This window comes from Ooceraea biroi, chromosome 3 (assembly GCF_003672135.1).
Source record: "Ooceraea biroi isolate clonal line C1 chromosome 3, Obir_v5.4, whole genome shotgun sequence".
In the NCBI taxonomy this organism is placed as follows: domain Eukaryota; kingdom Metazoa; phylum Arthropoda; class Insecta; order Hymenoptera; family Formicidae; genus Ooceraea; species Ooceraea biroi.
Window position 1 is genome coordinate 12677168 of NC_039508.1, and position 20944 is coordinate 12698111.

Genomic DNA, 20944 nt, shown 5'->3' on the forward strand with positions numbered 1-20944 from the left:
TATATGCGAGTGATATTTGTAGATTCCTCAAAGTCACGCTAAGCACTTTGTGCTTGCGGCCAAGAAATTGGCTGTTCTCTGGCACAACAGTAGCGCCACGTCATATGTCATAATATTTTTATCTCTAATTATGGCCAACCTTGACAACAAAATAACTCGATTAAATATAGCGAAGAATTATTAAGAAATATCTCCCGATTATGCTGAAAAGAAAATTGGGCATATGAATATATACAGGGTGTCCCGGGTTTTAACCGACAAACTGCGGGAGCATATTCTACTAGTGGAAATAAGAAAAAATTCTTGTATCGAGTTTGCTTAGAAATGCTTTATTAAAAAAGTTATAAACCAATATTGAAAAGAAATATGAGATAAGTAACAACGGAACATAGTGTAGAATTTGGAAGGTCGAAGATGTTTATGTTACGTGTATTCACATGTCTTCATGTTCACTATGTTGAAACGATTCAGTATGATCGTTACTTTCACAACAGTAGCTGTTAGATTTCAATCGTCGTGTGAACTAGCAATTACTATCAGAATGCCAAAAGTGTTTTCAAATGAGGAATACACCGATATTCATTTCGTGTACGGATTCTGTGACGGAAATGCACGAGCTGCCGTACGAGAGTATCAACGTAGATTTCCTAACAGGAGAGTACCAGATAGATTTAAAGCAACGAATTACTAATTCAGTTACTGAGATGCAACAAAATTTTCAGGAATGTCGTACCGTAACAAATTCTGCACTACGTCGATGTCTAGCTTGTATCGATGTGCAAGGACAACATTTTGAAATGCGTCACTAAATCATTGCGTAGATAATTTTTATTTTTGTGAAAAAATCCGTTGTCACTTATCTCATATTTCTTTTCAATATTGGTTTATAACTTTGTAATAAAGCATTTCTAAGCAAACTCGATATAAGAATTTTTTCTTATTTCCACTAGTAGAATATGCTCCCGCAGTTTGTCGGTTAAAACCCGAGACACCCTGTATATTTCGGCCCTCATCGTGATCGCGAGCACAAAGAATAACGTTACGTGAGTCTATAGTAAGTGATTGATCCTATAGTAAGCTAGACTCGGAAAAATTCTCTTATAGCTTTTATGTTTCTAACGAGGAAGAGAAAAAGAGAGACAAAGATGAGATAATTGATTACCGTATTGTGATTGCATAAGTTTTCAGCGAATGGCACGCGCTGTAAAGGATTGATTCCAATTCAAGAGTCTTTTTGCTAAAAAGTAGACTTTTACTATAACAAGAACCGTTTACAAGCGTCTCGCGGAAATTGCGTAACAATCAGCGGCGAATAATTGCAAAGGTCAATCGCGCGGGAACGGCGCAGGAAAATTTGTAATGAGAGACGTCGTTACGCCGAATTAAGATACCGCGTCCGACTGCGACGGGTTAACTGTTACGCGGTACTATTCCACCACCATCCCAGTCGTCATCGTCTCTATCACGCTACAGTTTATTGCATATCGCGTGGCTGGCTGACTGCTGCCGGTACTATTCCACTGGATCGAAAAGTCTCGCCTATTGGAGAACGTTCGCGACGCAGGTGACACATCCCCGTGGATTAGATGACGTGCAGTGTCTCGTGTTACGTTACGTCATGAATATGGATGCGAGCATTCTTCATTGATTTCAACACGATGCCAAATTTCGTTGAAACATTTGAGGAAAAGAACGAAAGATCATATTCGTACGCTTTGCGCAATTCTTGGAGACTTTTAATTTCGTGCGTGTCTGTTCGTTACTTAAGTTTTCCGAGAAAAACATTTTTCGTTATTTCAATTACTGTGTAAAAACAAAATATGCAGTGAAAAGCTTCGCATTTGCGTTCTGCAGAATTCTCGCGGAAAATGTTTTCTTAACTTTTCCGGGTGAATAAATAAATTGTAATCTCGCGAGCAAAGAAAGATGGTCTCAAATACGTGAATTGTCAGTGTGTGAAATAGACGAGTAAAAAATTCGCGTGCCAAATTTAATACATACTCTTGGTGCGTATCTCCACAGAGGCAAAAATGTGTTTAATAAGAAATTACCGGTAATTGACTTTGACAATAATGTACTCGCGGCACACTTATTGTTGAAATACATGGTTAATGACATAATTTCCTTTCGTGGGCGCTGGACAATAGCCGCAACACGCATCACAGACTTATTTCCTACTGTCAAAATTTACAACACGACCGGAAGGAAAAATTCAAGGTCCGCGACAACGATATTGCGGGAAGGGGACAGCGTTGCTGCGCTATAGCATAACGTCGTAAATTATGCTGTCGTTACGTCGACGACGCTTATGTCGTTGCCGTTAAATAATCGTCAGGACGATTGCAAGCGTGCACCGTCTCAAGGCCATTCGCGCGCGAACGTGAATATTCGACCCGTCATCGTTTTTAAACGCTTTAACGATTAAACGACATTACTCATAAAAATCACGGATTTATGATTTATTTAAATTGTCTTATAATTTCAATGATTATTACGTCAGTATTAATAACGTCAACGTTGCGCCAACGTTGATTTATGATCGGATTCATCAATCAGAGGACACTACTCACCCAATAAATGCGCTAATATTTACAACGAGTAATACGAGAAATGTGAAGTATAATAATGAGGCCTACACAGGTACCCAGAAATGCGATACCTCGAAAAACCGGAGGCTTGAGTGGCCAATGAGTTGTTGCGACCGCACCGACACGTTGCGATATTACTTCGGTCGTTAGAACGCAGTCGTCATGCGGGCACCGAGAGAGGTACGACAAGCCACGGGAAGTTTAATCTCGTTCCTGCGCGAAATAAATCGAGTTTTATCGCGTCGATAACAGCGCCGAGAGGGCGCCGGACTGCCTCTCAATAAGAATTCGTTAGCCAATTCTGGGTCGAGCCTGTTATCGGCCAGAAGTGAGGCTGGAAGTCATACCCGATTATTTTCTCTTGATCGCGCAAACGAAAAATCTCTTTCTGCATACTTTGCCATCGTGTTATCTTATTTACGAGCTTCGGATTGTACCTATTACAGTGCGAATTCTACCTATTATTAACTACCGCAAATATTGAATTCATTATCTTATTATTCACTCCATTTTTTATGGGAAGAAATATCAACTTTCAGAACCGCGAACAATTTCGGATCGCGAGTTTTATCACAGTTGCCGTATTCACAGTTAACGTTCTTCTTATCGTTGTAAATATCAAAAGTTATTTAGAAAACGAGCCAATCGCCTTACGTCGATCATAAGATAATCGACGGTATACGAATCGGCAAACACTGTTATCTCGTTTCTATTTTTACATTTTTACTTGTACGATTAATTAAACTCTGTTCTTATTTCGCTGTTTATGCGTTGTCGAATACGCGTGCGAGTTTAGCAATTTCACGCTAGTTGCTTTAAATCTGGCGCGCTTAATCGTATCGTACAAGCAATCACCTTTGCATTGCCGACTAAACGGCGTATCATACACTGTGACCCACTAATCATGAGACCTTGGACGCGTTGGACTGCCACAGGTACGTTGTGCGCAATATTTCAATGTTCGAAGGTCGATCGGCAGCCGATCGATTATTAGCGCGAGTCAAGTGACACACGGTTACGCACCGCAGAAACGCGCCGCAGATACCAATAGTAACTTTCCTTTTTAGCTAACGCACGATACTTTGTTCTTACTTCACCATTTACGTCTCGTTATAAGCGCAATAACGAAAGCTCCAACGTAATAACAAATAATAAAGTAAGGAATAAAATTAAATAATCCTCCATCAGACATAATACCTGTAACATTATTACGAAAAAGAGCAATATTTTATTATTAGCTTTATTTAATTATCACAAAAGAATTTCTCGTCGATTTTAATTCATCTATGATAACTTTCTCATAATTAGCTCAGGTTTTCATTTTATTCAAGGTAATCCCTAAAGGAATATAAAGAGTATAAATAAAAATTCCCAACTCGACTATTTGAGAAACGTAAATTGGTGCAAGCGTTTAATGCAGAAGCACTTGATTCCCGATAAATCACGTTAGCCGTTAATTGACGCTGAGTCAAAAGACCATTTGATTAATGCCGGACGGCGCAATGATATTGGTTTTATTAAATCGCGGATGCAATATGGACTGCGCTCGAAATTACGTAAGCGACGACGTTCGACATGGTCGTTTTCGCGAGCGTCCTTCGTAGGAGCCAGCGAGAGCCAAGAGCGAGCCGGTTGCTTTCTGATAAGCGGCAATAATCGATAATCGCATTTCAAGTTTACTGCATGATCACGTGCTGTTATATCCCTGCGCCCGGGGGAGAACCTATCGATGACATTTCCTCGTCGCCGAACGTTTATGACGCTTTTACCTTTTACGAGCACCATTCGAAATGCTGTCACGAGGAAAAACACTTAATTTTGTAAATGATTTCACGTGATAAGAACAGTTTATCCCGTACACTTCGATATTCATCATATGCGAATGACTAAATTGTTATTGACGAACACTGGTCGCTTTCTCCAAGGCAATATGCGCTTGACGTCAACGCGTTTATGTTTATTCCAGAATCTCACGAGGAAGTGCAAAACGCGACAGATATCTCCAACGTGTTCACGGAAACTACGCAAACGAAGTTCGTGGAACCGTTATCGCTTTTGAAAAATGCATACGGCGTAATCGCATATCGGGAACTCCATCGGGAGACCAATTTGTCGAAGCACTCTCGCGAAAGCAGCGTCCCTTCGCTCCATGCACGAACCACGTGTCTCAGGTAGCGAGATACCGATGATAATTACGAAATTTCATTCATGCCGTCGCGGGATCGCGATTCCACCGTCCGTTCCCGCGTTTATGAATGGTCGAGAGGAGACCTATTAAGGCTGGAGAAGGCGAGAGCGGCGCAGCCGTTATTGGAACTCGCGTCGGCCGCGCCGTTGCGTTTCGGTTCGCGCGCGCAACGCTCGCAATTGCACCGTTGCGTAATCCGCCTCACGAGCGTCATGTATATGTGCATCAGCATACAACCATACGAGTATCGCGACTTGTGCGTGTCAGTGCAAGAAGGTCTCGAGATGACCGTGGCCGAGCCACCGGCGCGGTGGTGCGCGTGCTGGCTGGCCTGGCCCGCGTGTGCGTGCACGTGCATCATATACGCATTGCTCTGCATGCAGCTGATTAATTTCGCGTCGTGTAAGGGATATATCGTGACGAAAAAGTAAAGTTTTTGGAACGTGTGAGAACGAGAATGACGATCATCGTGCGTATATAATAATTAATTCAACTTGCGGAATGACGCAAGAATTTTACATGGAAATGAAACATTAAGACTTCATTGTTTTTAAAGAAAAACATGTATAGAAACATGTATGTAAAGCATGTATGTAAACATGCTTTAGAATATGTATGTATGACGTGCACAACTTGCGATTATATTATTAAAACACGCATGAAAATTATGATACGTAAGAGACAAAGAAAGTTCCATATTCCTTTTTAGTATTATACAGGGTGTCCCGGGTTTTAACCGACAAACTGCGGGAGCATATTCTACTAGTGGAAATAAGAACAAATTCTTATATCGAGTTTGCTTAGAAATGCTTTATTACAAAGTTATAAACCAATATTGAAAAGAAATATCAGATAAGTAACAACGGAACATAGTGTAGAATTTGGAAGGTCCAAGATGTTTATGTTACGTGTATTCACATGTATTCATGTTCACTATGTTGAAACGATTCAGTATGATCGTTACTTTCACAACAGTAGCTGTTAGATTTCAATCGTCGTGTGAACTAGCAATTACTATCAGAATGCCAAAAGTGTTTTCAAATGAGGAATACACCGATATTCATTTCGTGTACGGATTCTGTGACGGAAATGCACGAGCTGCCGTACGAGAGTATCAACGTAGATTTCCTAACAGGAGAGTACCAGATAGATTTAAAGCAACGAATTACTAATTCAGTTACTGAGATGCAACAAAATTTTCAGGAATGTCGTACCGTAACAAATTCTGTACTGCGTCGATGTCTAGCTTGTATCGATGTGCAAGGACAACATTTTGAAATGCGTCACTAAATCATTGCGTAGATAATTTTTATTTTTGTGAAAAAATCCGTTGTTACTTATCTCATATTTCTTTTCAATATTGGTTTATAACTCTGTAATAAAGCATTTCTAAGCAAACTCGATATAAGAATTTTTTCTTATTTCCACTAGTAGAATATGCTCCCGCAGTTTGTCAGTTAAAACTCGGGACACCCTGTATAACGAGAATCACACTTCGTTGGAGAACGCGAGATTTACTTTATACATTTCTCGCACATGACAGGTCTGTTTACCCAATCGAGATTGTAGTATCCAAATTCTCATGACACAGTTGAAACTTCCGAGTTTCATGCCAGCGCCTCGAATAAACGACTCGAGGACGAGGTTCTGGAACGCAACGACATCCTACCGCTAAAGACATCCAAACTTAGTGGCCTCGTAAAAGTTCCGCCGAGGTAGCTCGACGGCTCGCGCACGTCATCACGACGCACGACCGGCGAGAGAATTCTACCTTGTCATCCCGTAACGGCAACGACTCAGCAACTTTGTGTGTACCGACACGATTTATTCGGAAAAACGACGATGTACACAGCGACAGCAGCAGCAGCAGCAGGATGACGATAAACGATGACGATGATGCGCTCGCGCTCGCGGCAGATCGCGACCCGGCGAGCTCCGGAACCCGGGACCTTGAGCGCGAACGAGTGCTCTCGTTGGCACGTCCCTGAGCTGCAAACAGGAACACGACGATTATCCGGCAAATGAATGAAATCGAGTGAACCGCCGGCCTAGCTAGCGCTCGTACGCGCAACGCCGAGCTGAGCAGAAGCCGCTTGGAACGCGCCTCGGACCCGCGCCTTCATGAATGGCCGGTGCGTACTCGCTCAAGCGTGGCTCGCGTTACGTCCGAATTACGCGCGTGTCTTAATAACACCGCGTAGATATCGCGCAAACGCTCATTCCGTCGTGCAGACCTCGTCGAGGCGAGCGGATCTTGTGATCGGACGAGCGATAACAGTGCGCTTTCGAGATATCAAAGAAGCATTTTTCGTTGGCCCTAACAGTGTCCCGGTTTGCGCAACATTTTAAATAGAACATACCGTTTATTCCGTCATTATAAACCGTCATATAATAATAATAATATCTTATATCAATTTCGTTATTATATTTCGTTATATTATTTCAATTTCGTTATTTTCGCCTCGTAAGCTGTAAACTTCACTTGTGAGTATGTTGCCGAAAGTGAGATATTAATTTTTATCCTCTTATACGCGTTAATCTAGGTCTGTATGTATATAGGCACTAATCGAAAACAGGAACAGAGATTTAGAGTCAATGATGAGTAAATCTAAATTCATTCCTGCGCCCGTCTGACTTCTCGTTCTGGATTGAAGCACGCGCTGGATCCGGCGTGATAATCGTAAAGAGAAGTCGAAGGTCGCAGACGTTCGAAATTTCTGCGACGTTGTGCACGCGTGTGTACGTACGTATCACGCGTGTACCATCGCGTCGATACGATTACGTTGTCGTCGGCCAGTTCCTTACGGTTCTTACGCAACGCGCGTGTAACGCGCGGATATGATTTCCGTTCGCGGCAGAAACGCCCCGTTCCTCTCGTTGCGTATCGCATTACGTAAGACGCAAAACAAGACGCGCACGCGCTCGGATCTGCGCACCTTGCGACAATCGGACATCGTTCCAAAACGATGCGTTTTTAGCTTGCACTTTCCGGTACTTTCTACGACAACGCGCTTCCGGCCCATCGCGACTCCTTCTGCTTGAAAGCTTCATTTTCTTTTTCATTTCTCAAGCAATAATTAAGCCGAATTACGAAATCTCAGTTGATGTTGTATCACATTTGTTACACCGAACGTGATTATTCAATCCTGACAAGCTGGACTTTATCAAAATTGAACTTAAAGAACATGCTTGATTTTTATTCCTCGACTAATTCAGTAAGTGCCTTTACCGCGCCCAAATATGATTCAGTAAAACTGTAAAATCTCATTTTGTTATAATGGTACTATCGCGGCAAGACACGGGGCTTAATGCGAACTTAATGCAATACGTACGCTCGCGCGCGATTACGTTATGCTTTTCTTGCAAACGATAACACCGGCGCTATCGGCGCAATATGATTGCGTTTATCGGTACAGAAACTTCGAACAGCTATTGAATGACTCACACTGCGATCACGAATCCGCGGTGAACGGGCACCGAGCATTTACTCGAACTTTCCGAATCGGCAGCGACACTGGGTGGCTCTCGTTTTCTCTCGTTCCCGCAGAGAAAATTAACGATACGTCGATCACGGATTAAACGGACGTACAGTTACGCACAATCGAGCGATTTATCATCGGGCGATAAATTTCCGACGTAGACAGCGACGCGAGCGAGAGCGAGGATGCATTGTTTCGCATTTTATGGCCGCGAATTATGGCCTTACAGCTTATTGGCAAATTATCCGAGCGCCTTATCTCCGCGTACATGCCGCCACGATTATCCACACGTTTCAACACGATACGCATATTAAGGGGGGAACCTGCTTTAGAACGTTGAAAATAAGGTATAATTTTACGAATTGTTTTTGGAGAAATTATACAGCGGATCATTATAAAACTTTGATGCATTTATTAGTACATGTTTAAAGATAAAAAAATTATTTTTTGATTTGAATATATCGCCTGTAGAGGTCGTCCTGGAGGCATCTTAGTGCAGCTGGCATTGTAAATTGGTGAGCATTCTCCTGCCTCCAAATTTCATCCAAACTGAAAAATTGAAATATTTTCTTGTTATTTATGAATTCCCATCGTCGATGAACCTTTAATATTCATAAAAACATTAAGTTAAACAATTATTTTTGCATGAAAAAGTTCAAAAACTTTGCCTAAAAATCGTACTTTTGTGTTCTAAGCTCCACCATTTTGGCACTTTTCAACTTTTTTCTTCTCTCTTTGGTTCATCGACGATGGGAATTCATAAATAACGAGAACATATTTCAATTTTTCAGTTTAGACGAAATTTGGAGGCAGGAGAATGCTCACCAATTTGCAATGCCGGCGACGCGGCTGCACTAAGATTTCTCCAGGACGATCTCTACAAGCGATATATTCAAATAAAAAAATAATTTTTTTTATCTTTAAACATGTACTAATAAATGCATCAAAGTTTTATAACGATCCGCTGTATAGTTTCTTCAAAACCAATTCGTAAAATATACCTTATTTTCAGCGTTCTAAAGCAGGCTCCCCCCTTAAATCGAGCATTTCTTTTCTCCCCGTCTTGTTTTCTTCATTCCTCAGTCGACGACAGAGACAAAGTGCAGCACCGTGCGCGATTCGTAATAACAATTACGCGTCTATCATGCAACACGTATCTCTATTGCCGGACGCGTATTTTCATATTTACGATTTATCTTGCATTCGTATTCGCTCCGAGATCGTTCGCACCGATCGTGACGAGCATCAGGGCTCCCATATCACCGCGAACAATTTTTATTCTTTCCCGCTAATATTTTTATCGTTCAGATTCCGGACGATAGAAATATTGGTCCTCTCGCGGTTTGTCTTTTTTTCCATCTCCCTCGCGTCGTTCGTCGAGTGCAAACTCGAAGCGTGCACGCGCGCGAGTGTCGCGGTACGCAACTGTTACGCGCAAATATTTGACGTTACCATTCGCGCGCACGCGTGTGCACTTCCTATCGCGAACACTTTTCTTGTTTTCAGCTCGTTTCTCCCTCTCTCTGCTCGGCCGCTGGGCGATTTCCCCAATTTATTTTTGCCGCGGACGGGCGCGGGTGCGCGCGGCCGCGCTGCACGCGAATCGCGCCATCCGTGCTGCGCTCGAATACACTGATGAATTTCGGGATCCCCTCCGCCATCGGAGCCGCGGACAAAATTGCAATATCGCGAGGAGAGAAACGGGTCGCGGCATCGATTTATTATTTTTTGATATTTGCAAACAAAAATAATTGCGAGAGAGCGGCTGCAGCGCGGAATCGCTGGATGTCGATGTCGATCGCGGGAATCACACGGGGATTAAACTGAGAAACTTATATTATCGCACGGCCGATACATATCAATAAAATTCTAGTCCGTTATTCCATCTCGGCGCGTTAACAAATCGTGTCAATAAATCTAGCGAGTTCCGTATACGCGACGCTCGCGAACTGTTCCATCTGAACATGCGGCGCGCGCAACGAAAAGGATGCGCTACGGAGATGCGGCAAAGCGGCAGGAACGCGGCGAAGATCAACGTACAAGCACCGTTGATGGACAGCGCAATGTTCGTGATCCTTCATTTGCAGCTCGCGCGCGCGCGCGCCAGTTTCCACGGCACCTTTAACCCTTAAATTGTACGGTGAAATTTTGCTGGCGCGCACGTGCGCAGGCGCAACGGCGACGACGACGGCGATGACGACGAAATTACTCGGTGATCTCAGCCGAAAAAAGAAAAGAGAAACGCTGTACTGGTTCCCGGTCGTTCTCACGGGGAGAACGACAATTGCTCCCTTGCCGTATTACGCGGTCGAGATACTCGGAACCGACAAGGCACGTCGAACTGCGTAGTCTGAGAGTCGTCGCGGATTTTATCATTCACATTCGGCGCGCGAATCGCGTTGATCTCGTCGAGTTTCATCTCGACGGTCGAATTAATTTCGCCGAGCGAATCACGGGGGCAGGGGGGGGGGAGGGGGTTTATTGATTGCGCCTGCATTTTAAACGCGCGGTTGGCGATTCGTGTACGCGTGCGCTCGTCTGCTGCGACGAAGGGTTAAAATAATTCCGCAACCCCCTCCCGCTCGCGCGCTTGATCGCGACGATGCCGACAGGCGACGCGTTTCCGCCGTTAATTAATATTTTATTAGAGTCGCGTTAATTGCGAACCCCGACGATCGCGCGCGCGGTGCCGTTACGACCGGCAAAATCGGTCGCGAGGAAGACACCGCGGCGACGGTGCCGTTTGCTTCCTGGCGAACTTTCCACTTGCCTGAACTCCGTACCCCCGTCCGTGCACCTCGAGTGCGAATACCACCGCACGTATCGGGTGTCCCCGAAAAAGAAATTACCAAGCAAGAAGGCGGATTTTATCGCGTTGAACGAATCGGCGGATTGAATGAACGCTCACGCGGTAGTCGATGGCATCGCCGATGATGCCTCGAGCCGACGTAATTTGAGAAGCGTCGCTTTCACGGACATTACGGAGCTGCGAACAAAGCGGTGCTCCGGTCACGCGGGACACCCGGTGAATTCGCGCGCACGAGCGTCGCGAATTAACGTTCGCGCGGCACAAAGCGGCGGAACGATTTACAATTGCTTCCGCGGTGAGCGAGCAAGCGCACGCCACCGACGGTGCAAGAAGCGGTGCCGCGGGTCCCCTCGTTATTGTCGGCGAACAAAACGCGCTCTCCTCCGCCTCCCGCAAAGAGGAATTCATCTCTCCGCCGCGGCGCTGCACCGCGATTCACGCCAAGCCAGGTACGTACGTACGCACATACATACGTACGTACAATGCATTCGCGCGCGCACTGCTCGTCTCAGTTCATCGCGGAAGTTCCGATACGCGTCTTCCTCCCGCGCGTAATTTTCCTCTCGTGTTGTGTTACGCTTTGATTCCCACCGCGGCGGCTCCATGCCAAGACGCAGTAGAAAATAGAAATTAAAGAACTCGACGACATTCCGCTGCGCCGTTGTTTACTCGCCCGTTCTGAAACGCGCGCACTCTCGTCTGGCGCGGCTCGTAGTCGAAACCTGAACTTCGCGATCGGTTTTGCGATTCATTCCTTTCCTGTCTGCAAACGTGTACGGAATATTCAGAATTGCGGCAATTCTTGTTTGTCTAAATTTGCGCTTCGGATCAATGTCATCGCAATTTTGCAGAATAATGTTTAATTGATGAAAAAAAAAAACAGTAAATGCCTCAAAGAAGAAAGAAACGAAGGATCAATTTGTAATCGAGGAAACGTCTCGCTCAGACGATGCGAGTGCGAGAATTAAGGGGGGAGCCTGCTTTAGAACGTTGAAAATAAGGTATAATTTTACGAATGTTTTTTGGAGAAACTATACAGCGGATCATTATAAAATTTTATGCATTTATTAGTACATGTTTAAAGATAAAAAAATTATTTTTTGATTTGAATATATCGCCTGTAGAGGTCGTCCTGGAGGCATCTTAGTGCAGCTGGCATTGTAAATTGGTGAGCATTCTCCTGCCTCCAAATTTCATCCAAACTGAAAAATTGAAATATTTTCTTGTTATTTATGAATTCCCATCGTCGATGAACCTTTAATATTCATAAAAACATTAAGTTAAACAATTATTTTTGCATGAAAAAGTTCAAAAACTTTGCCTAAAAATCGTACTTTTGTGTTCTAAGCTCCACCATTTTGGCACTTTTCAACTTTTTTCTTCTCTCTTTGGTTCATCGACGATGGGAACTCATAAATAACGAGAACATATTTCAATTTTTCAGTTTAGACGAAATTTGAAGGCAGGAGAATGCCCACCAATTTGCAATGCCGGCGACGCGGCTGCACTAAGATTTCTCCAGGACGATCTCTACAAGCGATATATTCAAATCAAAAAATAATTTTTTTTATCTTTAAACATGTACTAATAAATGCATAAAAGTTTTATAATGATCCGCTGTATAGTTTCTCCAAAAACAATTCGTAAAATATACCTTATTTTCAGCGTTCTAAAGCAGGCTCCCCCCTTAATGAAAAATAATGATAGGCTGGAGAAGTGCGAGCGTGGTCGAAGCGCACGTCGAGGCGGCGGCGACTCGAGTGTGCCGAGAACGCTCGCGGCCGACGCGTCGCCGCAGCCCCGGCGTCCTTGCCGGCGCACCACTCCATCCGAGTTCTCTTCTTCGCGAGAAGTGGGGTCATCCCTACCAGTTGCCTCGGCTGCTCCACGTCGTCGCACCCCTCCGCGACGACCTCTCCTCCACCCCACCAGCGGCCGCGCTATGTAAGAACCCGCACATGTTACCCCGCGTTCCAGTCTCGCAGCGGCACTCGCGGGCGTCGTTTCGTGCGTAGTACGCGGTACGGATTACCTGGGGCAGGAAGGGGCGACAAAACGCTCTCTCGCGAACACGGGAGACACCACACACAGAGCCATATACACGGGGCACGCGACGTTCACGGGGGGACGGTGTACCTACGTGTACGCGCGCGCGCGCGAGTTCTTTTCAGTGCTTCATCCGGAGCCGACACGATCTCGTCGTCGCACCGCCTCGCTCGCGAAGGCCGAAGGAGCGATAGGAGAGGAAGAGGAAGAAGAGGCAGAGAAGCAGCCGGACACAACGAGGTCTCCGTCGCCCTTCAACCCCCCGCAATTAGCAGTTTTCTTTTTTTACTTTTATACCGATACACACAAACACACACACACAGAGGCATACATCCGAGATCCAGCGTGCGATCTCGTGGGATGCATCTCGAGTGAAGTACTTAACGTCCCGCGCCGATTGATCCGTCATTCCCCCGTCATCCCCTTCTCGCCGCGAGTGTTGAGAGAGTGTGAAAGAGGAGGGAGTTCCGTTTCTGAGGAGCGTTTCGCAGTGTGGATAAATCGCGGCAGGTGCAAGAAGAGCAACGTCGAGGCGCTGTCGAGAACGCGGTGCGCTCTGGCGTGACACGTGAGTATCTCCCGCGCGTGGCGGAGTTCCAGAGCTCCGAGGAACTCGGCCAGCGCGTACGCGCCGTGCCGGAAGCGCGGCCTTCCGCGGGGCGAACTTGAGGTCGCGCGAGCGTAGGTACGTAGATCGCGATCGGCGACGACGTGCACGCACCGCGCGCGCGTTCCGCGTGCTCGTTTTCGCGAATGACGTCGGCGGGAAAGTTCGCGAGGGAACGCGAGGCGGAATCAAGCCGGATGGACGTAATTTGATCTCGAGTGGCTAATGATCGCTACCGCGACAGCAATCGTTGAAGATTCTCGATCTGTTCATGTTTGTCGATAGATTTCAGGAGGACGACAGCGTTCTCGTGCGTGAGACGGCATTCCTCGCGTGCATTTTTTCGCGGTTCCCCAGCTCGCAACAAATTGAACGAAGCGGATGTGCGCGAGTGGTGCTCGCGTCACTCGATACTTTGCACGCTTATCTCCGCGCTTGTCACCCGTAAACGTCGATAAGAGGGCAAACTACAAATTCACGTAAAATTACCGCTTCGACCAAATTGATTGCGCGGAAAACTGGTGCGGCGTTATTACCGTTGCAAAACTGCAGGTTTAGCGTCTGTGAAATAAACCAAAACCGATACCGAAAAATGTCCGTATCTATAACATAAACAAAATTGTACTTCCGTGAAGCATAATTATCGTGAAAATTTACCAACAGTAAACAAATTCGGTAAATTTCTATATTAGGGGGCATTATAAAGTACCACTTGATGACTTTCCCCAAGGACGACATATTGTTTGCCCGCTCTGAGAATATAACTCTTAATTGTAGACCAAAAGGAAGCTTCGTGCAAAGTGTGAACGAAATCGGAGATGAGACCCCTAGTATAGAAATTTGCTACAAATTCTTTCAGAAATCATGTAAAGCACTTAACGCAACGATTAATTACACTAATTACAACAACACGAGAAATAATTATAAAAGCACGTGTAGAGATTGCACGATTCACGTGAACTTGGTCGCTTAATTAATCGGCCGGCGTAATTAACGTTGCGAGCGCGCGCTCGCGAACGATCGGCCGAGAGGCGGGTTGTCACGCGGAGCGTGAGTGCGGCGCGATCTCACGCGTGTGCCACGCCGTGACGTTGCTCGTCGCACGCGCGCGCGTGCAGCACGCGGTCGCGTGTTACGTGACAACCAGTCGTGCGCGAGTTCCATGCCATACCATGTCGCCCACGCCACCGACGACGACGCGTACGCGTACCTGCGACGTAATACACCTGCTCGCGATTCCGCTCCGTTCCGCGGCCGCAATTATGTGGCGCAAGAACAGGTGACGATAGTCACGGCCTTGATAGCGTATCGTGTAGCCTCGTAAAAAGGACACGACGTGGCCACCGTGCGAGAAAGTCGTGGCGGATAAACGTTTGAACCGGAGGCCGCCGCGGAATATCGAGTTTTCATCTCGCGTTTTTTATTGCTTGCGTCGCACGTAATTCGCAGATGCACGAGCGACAATCCCGACGAATCCCGCATCCTCGCGATACGAATCAAGCGATGGCCAGCGTCTCGTGTCCGTGCATGCACGCCAAGATTATAAACCCATCAAGCGTCCCCGTGACGATTGCGTCGTCTCGAAGCAAATGCGAAATGCAATTGTTTGTCAGAAAAATTATGAATTTTTTACGCCTACACGATTGAGATATCGTATAATTGGTTTACGTGATAACGAGATGTACGTACACGGGAGATGCAGAAGGGAGATAAACGAATTCCTGTTTTAGCCCGTTGCAGTTATTTTGTCCTCTCGGATTACGCAGGAGACAGCGAGCACACGTATGCTCGTCGCGCGATTTAATTCCATTAAAGTGTACTCGCTCGCGTACGCGGCGACAAGACGATTAATTTCTTCAAGGCTGCCATTGAGGACAACAATCTGGAGTTAGCACTGTGACTCACTGCTTCTGCGCGCGTACACACTCGCACAAACGTGATCGTTACAGCTAATTACGTTAAAGGTCGCGAGACTGACGGAAAGCCGGTTTTTAGCGTCAAATCGTAATAGCGTCCGTTGTCGATACACGTGTTGGAACACGTGGCAGTCATGCAGCGGTTTAAGATCGACCAGTTGCATCGTTTGTTTTCAAGGAGATTGCACGATCGATTCGTCACATGGGTCGAGTCCGGGGCGGCATAACTCCCGGTACTATTGTTATTACATCGCTGTAATCCGGATAACTTAATTACAAAGACCGGACAAGAGTGAAATGCGGATCGGCGTCTCCGAATCAAGGGGAAACGGAACAAGAGGATTTTTCTAGTGATTTTCCCGCGAAATTTCTAAACAAACAACTCGACTGGACCGTGGATGGCGGGGCGGGGCGCGCTTGTATTGGGTTGGCCAAAAAGTAATTGCGTTTTTTTTAATATAAATAAAAGGCGAATTTTTCATGGGAAACAAAAACTTTATTAAACAATATATTGTCCATTTTGTTTATCTTTTGCCATTTTTCAGGCAACTTCATGATTCCGCGCTCAAAACAATTCTTATCTTTTTCAGCAAAAAACAATTCCAAGAACGATTTGATGTCCTCATCAGCAGTAAAGGTTTTACCATTCAAGGCGTTTTGCAAAGAACGAAACAAATGGTAATCTGATGGTGCCAGGTCTGGCGAATATGGTGGATGTGGTAACATCATGGTAACACATCCCATCCAAGCTGCAACAATTTTTCACGAGTGACCAAACTTGTACGTGGTCTAGCGTTATCATGGTGAAACACAACACCTTTGCGATTCACCAATTCTCGACGTTTCTGTTTGATGGCATCATTTAATTTATCCAGTTGACGACAGTATACGTCTGAATGAATGGTTTGATTCCTTGCAAGCAGCTCAAAATACACAATACCTTTAAAGTCCCACCAGACTGACAGCATAATCTTTCTTTGGTGAATATCTGCTTTTCAAGTGCTTTCAGCAGGTTCATCACGCTTGCTCCACGATCTTTTTCGTTTGACGTTGTTGTAGACGATCCATTTTTCGTCGCCCGTTATCATACGTTTCAAAAATGGATCATTTTCCTCACGTTTCAAAAGAGAATCGCAGATGTCAATACTCTTAGTGAGATGAATTTCTTTGAGCTCATGTGCTACCCAAATATCGAGCTTACTAATGTATCCAAGTCGTTTTAAATGGTTTTCAACACTCGATTTCGATATGTTAAGATTCTCAGCAATCTCTCGTGTCGTTGAACGCCGATTGGAATCGATCAGTGCCTTTATTTTGTCATCATCAATTTCGATTGGCCTTCCTGAGCGCGGTGCATCTTTCACATTAAAATCTGCAGATCGAAATTTAGTAAACGAATTTTGACACTGCCGCAGTTTTAAAGCATCTTCGCCATATACATCACGTAACTTTTTATGAGCTTGCACAGCGTTTTTCCCTTTTCGGAAGTAATAAAACAAAATATGAGGAAAATGTTCTTTTTGATTTTCCATTTTGAAATCGACGGCAAACAAACAATTGTTAACGAAATCGTGTACTTTCTTTTTCTAAAACAAACTTGAACTGTGAGTTGTTAACCTACATAATGAATTTGCGGTTTAGAATGAAGTTAGTTACATTTCAAGACATGTATGTCCATCTATTGGAAAAAAACGCAATTACTTTTTGGCCAACCGAATATTTTTAAACGAGTTTGCGAATTTATTTGCGCAGCTGGTACGCATTTATCAATCGCCGAGTATGTATGTACTTGCGTCCATTTATCCGCACTGTGGGCGCTGTGCGTGCCCTCTCTCTAGCGCTGCCTTCGCCGAAAAAAAGTTTAATGTACCGTAAATTCCGTTGGTGGCCGTTGTTAAAGCGTTAACGGGATAACGCGTTGCTTATCGAGTAAACGCTCGGCCCGGTATATACATATACGTATACATTCTCGCGGCGTGTACACGCTCTTTTCCAGAGCCAAACAAATTATCCGCTCTGCTCGACTACCAAAATCAGATTAACGTCGATTTCCCAGCATCCCGTTCATCGATCTTCTCCGCGCACCCTCGTTCTCTCTATCCGTGTCTATCTGCCTCTCATCCTCGCTCTCTCGACTTCTTTCCGCTGTAAACAACTGGATACACGCTCTCGGACCGTCTGTCACGGAATTAATCACGGTTTAATTGGAAAATCTCAGCGTGCAAATACTGTCGCCCACCGTAGGCAAATACGTGGGACCATCGGGATCGATGGCGGTCACGAACTGCCTGGAAACTAATGTACGAAGTGCATCGGCGTTTCCCAATTGCATCCGCTCGCGTTGCGGCCGAATCGATCGTAGGTACCACCTGAAGTACGTGAAAACAATTCTTAGCGCATCTCCTCGTTGGTCTTTGCGCGTATCACCGAGAATACGGAATGTTCTCCGTTAAATATCCTCGATGCTTCGTTTCTAATATTAAAAATCCGGCTAGCCTTGAATACATACGGATGCGATTCCGGACTTGATACATCAGCCGTTTAGACGCGCGTAAGAATCGTAATATCGTGTCAATTACAATCACAATTGGATAGCCTTGATTAAATGACGGATAAAACGGATGCATATGTTGAAGCGTGCAATATTTAAATGTTAGCTCAGTAATCACTACAATAAGCAGAGTTGGGAAGTAACGCGTTACTTGTAACGTCGTTACCGTTACCGTTACTATTTTTCGGTAACGATCGTTACTTTTTGCTGTCTGTAACGATAACGATAACGTAGTTACATTTTTACAGTAACGGTAACGAATTTAACCGTTACTTTTATCGTTATTTTAATTTTTATCTCTACTCAATAAATCAGCAGAATGAACGCACAGATTCCACTCAGGCAACAGCTCTTTACTTTCAGTTCTTTTCATTAGTTACTAATTAAGTTCTTTTTATTACTTATTAATTTTAGTGTTATCATTTTAAGTAAAACATTGTGCAATTATAAGTGCAAGAGTTTCGCAAAACCAATTTATTATTATTAAAATAATATATATACATATATGTATATATGAATAAAATGTTAACATATATACACAGGTGAAAAATTTGTGTTAAATTTAACAGATATCACATGTCCCAAACGATCCACATAAATTTTTGTGTTAATTTAACATAATATAGATATGTTAAATGGTGACACTAATATTATGTTAATATTTTAACCCAAAATGAATGCAAACTGCGAAGTAATTTGAAATAAATTTTGTGTAAAATCAACATATTTTTAATGATAAAATTAACTCGAAAAAAAAGTTATTTTTACATACATCTTTACTCTCAACATAGTTTTCTGTAAATTTTAACAGATAAAACTTGTCACTAATAATACGGAACATATCTATTGTGTAAAATAAAAAATAGATGCACAATGTGTAATTTTTATACTTTTTTAGTTGTTTTAAAAATTTAACACTTGACTTAAATTAACACAACAGCAACATGTTAAATTAACACATGAATATGTTAAATATTTAACACAAAAATGTTAACCGGCATATTTTTTAACAAGAAAACACAAATTTTCCAACTGTGTAAAAATAAAAATAATTACATTTTTTAATCAAGTACATATTTTATTTAAATATTTTATAAAAAAGTAACGAATCGTTATTTTTTAAGTAACGGTAACGGTAACGAGTTACTTTTTAAAATTGGTAACGAGTAACGATACGCGTTACTTTTTACGAAAAATAACGGTAACGGTAACGCGTTACTTTTTCGAAGTAACGTTCCCAACACTGACAATAAGTACATAACTTTGATCTTACTTAAGTTCGACGTGGAAACCAGAAAATATCGTCACGACTCGCACTCGCTCCGACTCGCTCGCTCGCGACGCGCCATACTCGCGGCGAGTATCAATTCGCAAACTCGGCGTGAAAGTTAAACGTTCCTCGATGATATACCCCGTGAAAAGTCCCTCTCTTTCTCTCTTTTACGATGATTTTTTTCGTCTCAAATGCTGCGCAGGGATCACTCTCATCCATCACGCGCGAAACCGCTGCTCCTCCTCGGCGACGTTTCCGCGTGAGAAGCGCGAAACGTTCTTTTATGCGACACGTAGCCGCTTGTGTAACTCGCGCCAGCGAGATTATTCCGCGTCTCTCTGTCTCTCGGCACGATGCCTTCATTAATTTCGCAGCTGCTTTGCCTAAGAATAACGTGTTGTCGAATGGGAGCACGACGCCGGCTCGTGCTCCCCTAGCGATAGATCGTTAATCTCCCGTTCGAGAACAGACTCGCGGTCCGCTTTTCTGAGTTCCCTCATCAGCACGACGAGGGGTTATCGTCGCGTTCTTCCTCTTCACACTACAGCGTATCTTTACGTCAGCGTTTTGCCGATCGATCGCCAATTTGGCGCAACGGATCGATCATCATCCACTGCTCCACATCGCCGAGCTCGAATCTCGTTTGCTTAGAATACGCGTTTTACGTTTACTTTATTGTACGCACCGGGGCTCCCACCGATCTCCTTGTGCTTGCGAACGTTGGAAGAAAGTCCGTTTTATTAATTTCGTAAATGCACACTCGGCACTTACTCGCATAGGCTATACTCGTAAAGTTGCCTCATTAAATTTGTATTACTTTCTAGTATCGTGCGCTATCACGTCAGACTCGGCGTTCTCGCATAATGAATAGTCCAATTAGATGATTACGCTTTACGATGTCTCGTACCACTATGCGGAATAATAAATTCAAGAACACGAAATTCGGCCGAGGAGTCTCAATGCTCGTTATTCATGCGATTTAATTGTATTAATTATTTCTACATCACGAGAGAAAGATACTGGACGATACAATTGAAATTGACGGACACTAAATCACCTTTTTATCGAGATAGCTCCGATAATCGATGCAACATTGGCGATTGGATGACCGCCAAGTTGTATTAGGAAAATTGCTGAAAACTTCTGTGCCGCGAGATTCCATTATGCACCGTTTTTTCCGCACGTTATTGCAGGTTGCATTAAAAGCTACCGGGTTGTGACGCAAGCGATGTTTATTGATTCATGAAACCCGATACATAAGCTCAAATTCATGACTGCAAAAATGGCTGCTGCACTTTTAATGGACTTTTTAAATGCATCTTTGAATATCGTGGCGTACTTTCGTTCCTTTCATATGACAATTATAATATATATTCGTGCATCTTGAAAAATTCTTTACAAATTATCATCGATAATTGTTTTCTTATGGATTACAGTTTTAAATAAAATTTATAGTCAATACAAGGTATGCACCCTCAGAAAGGATT

The 20944-nt window shown here is 44.0% G+C and overlaps 1 protein-coding gene across 3 annotated transcripts in view; it reads left to right on the forward strand.

Annotated features, from left to right (window-relative positions):
• The window catches only part of LOC105277066 (protein Tob1), a 73128-nt gene that overhangs the window by 21429 nt on the left and 30755 nt on the right, over positions 1-20944 (forward strand). Inside the window, exon 1 of one of the 3 annotated variants that reach the window (XM_011335208.3) lies at positions 13069-13678. The exons of the other annotated variants lie outside the window; for them this stretch is intronic. The gene's annotated coding sequence lies outside the window, so the exon portion shown is untranslated. Of the gene's footprint in view, positions 1-13068; positions 13679-20944 lie in introns of those variants that run through there. 3 annotated transcript variants of the gene reach the window in all.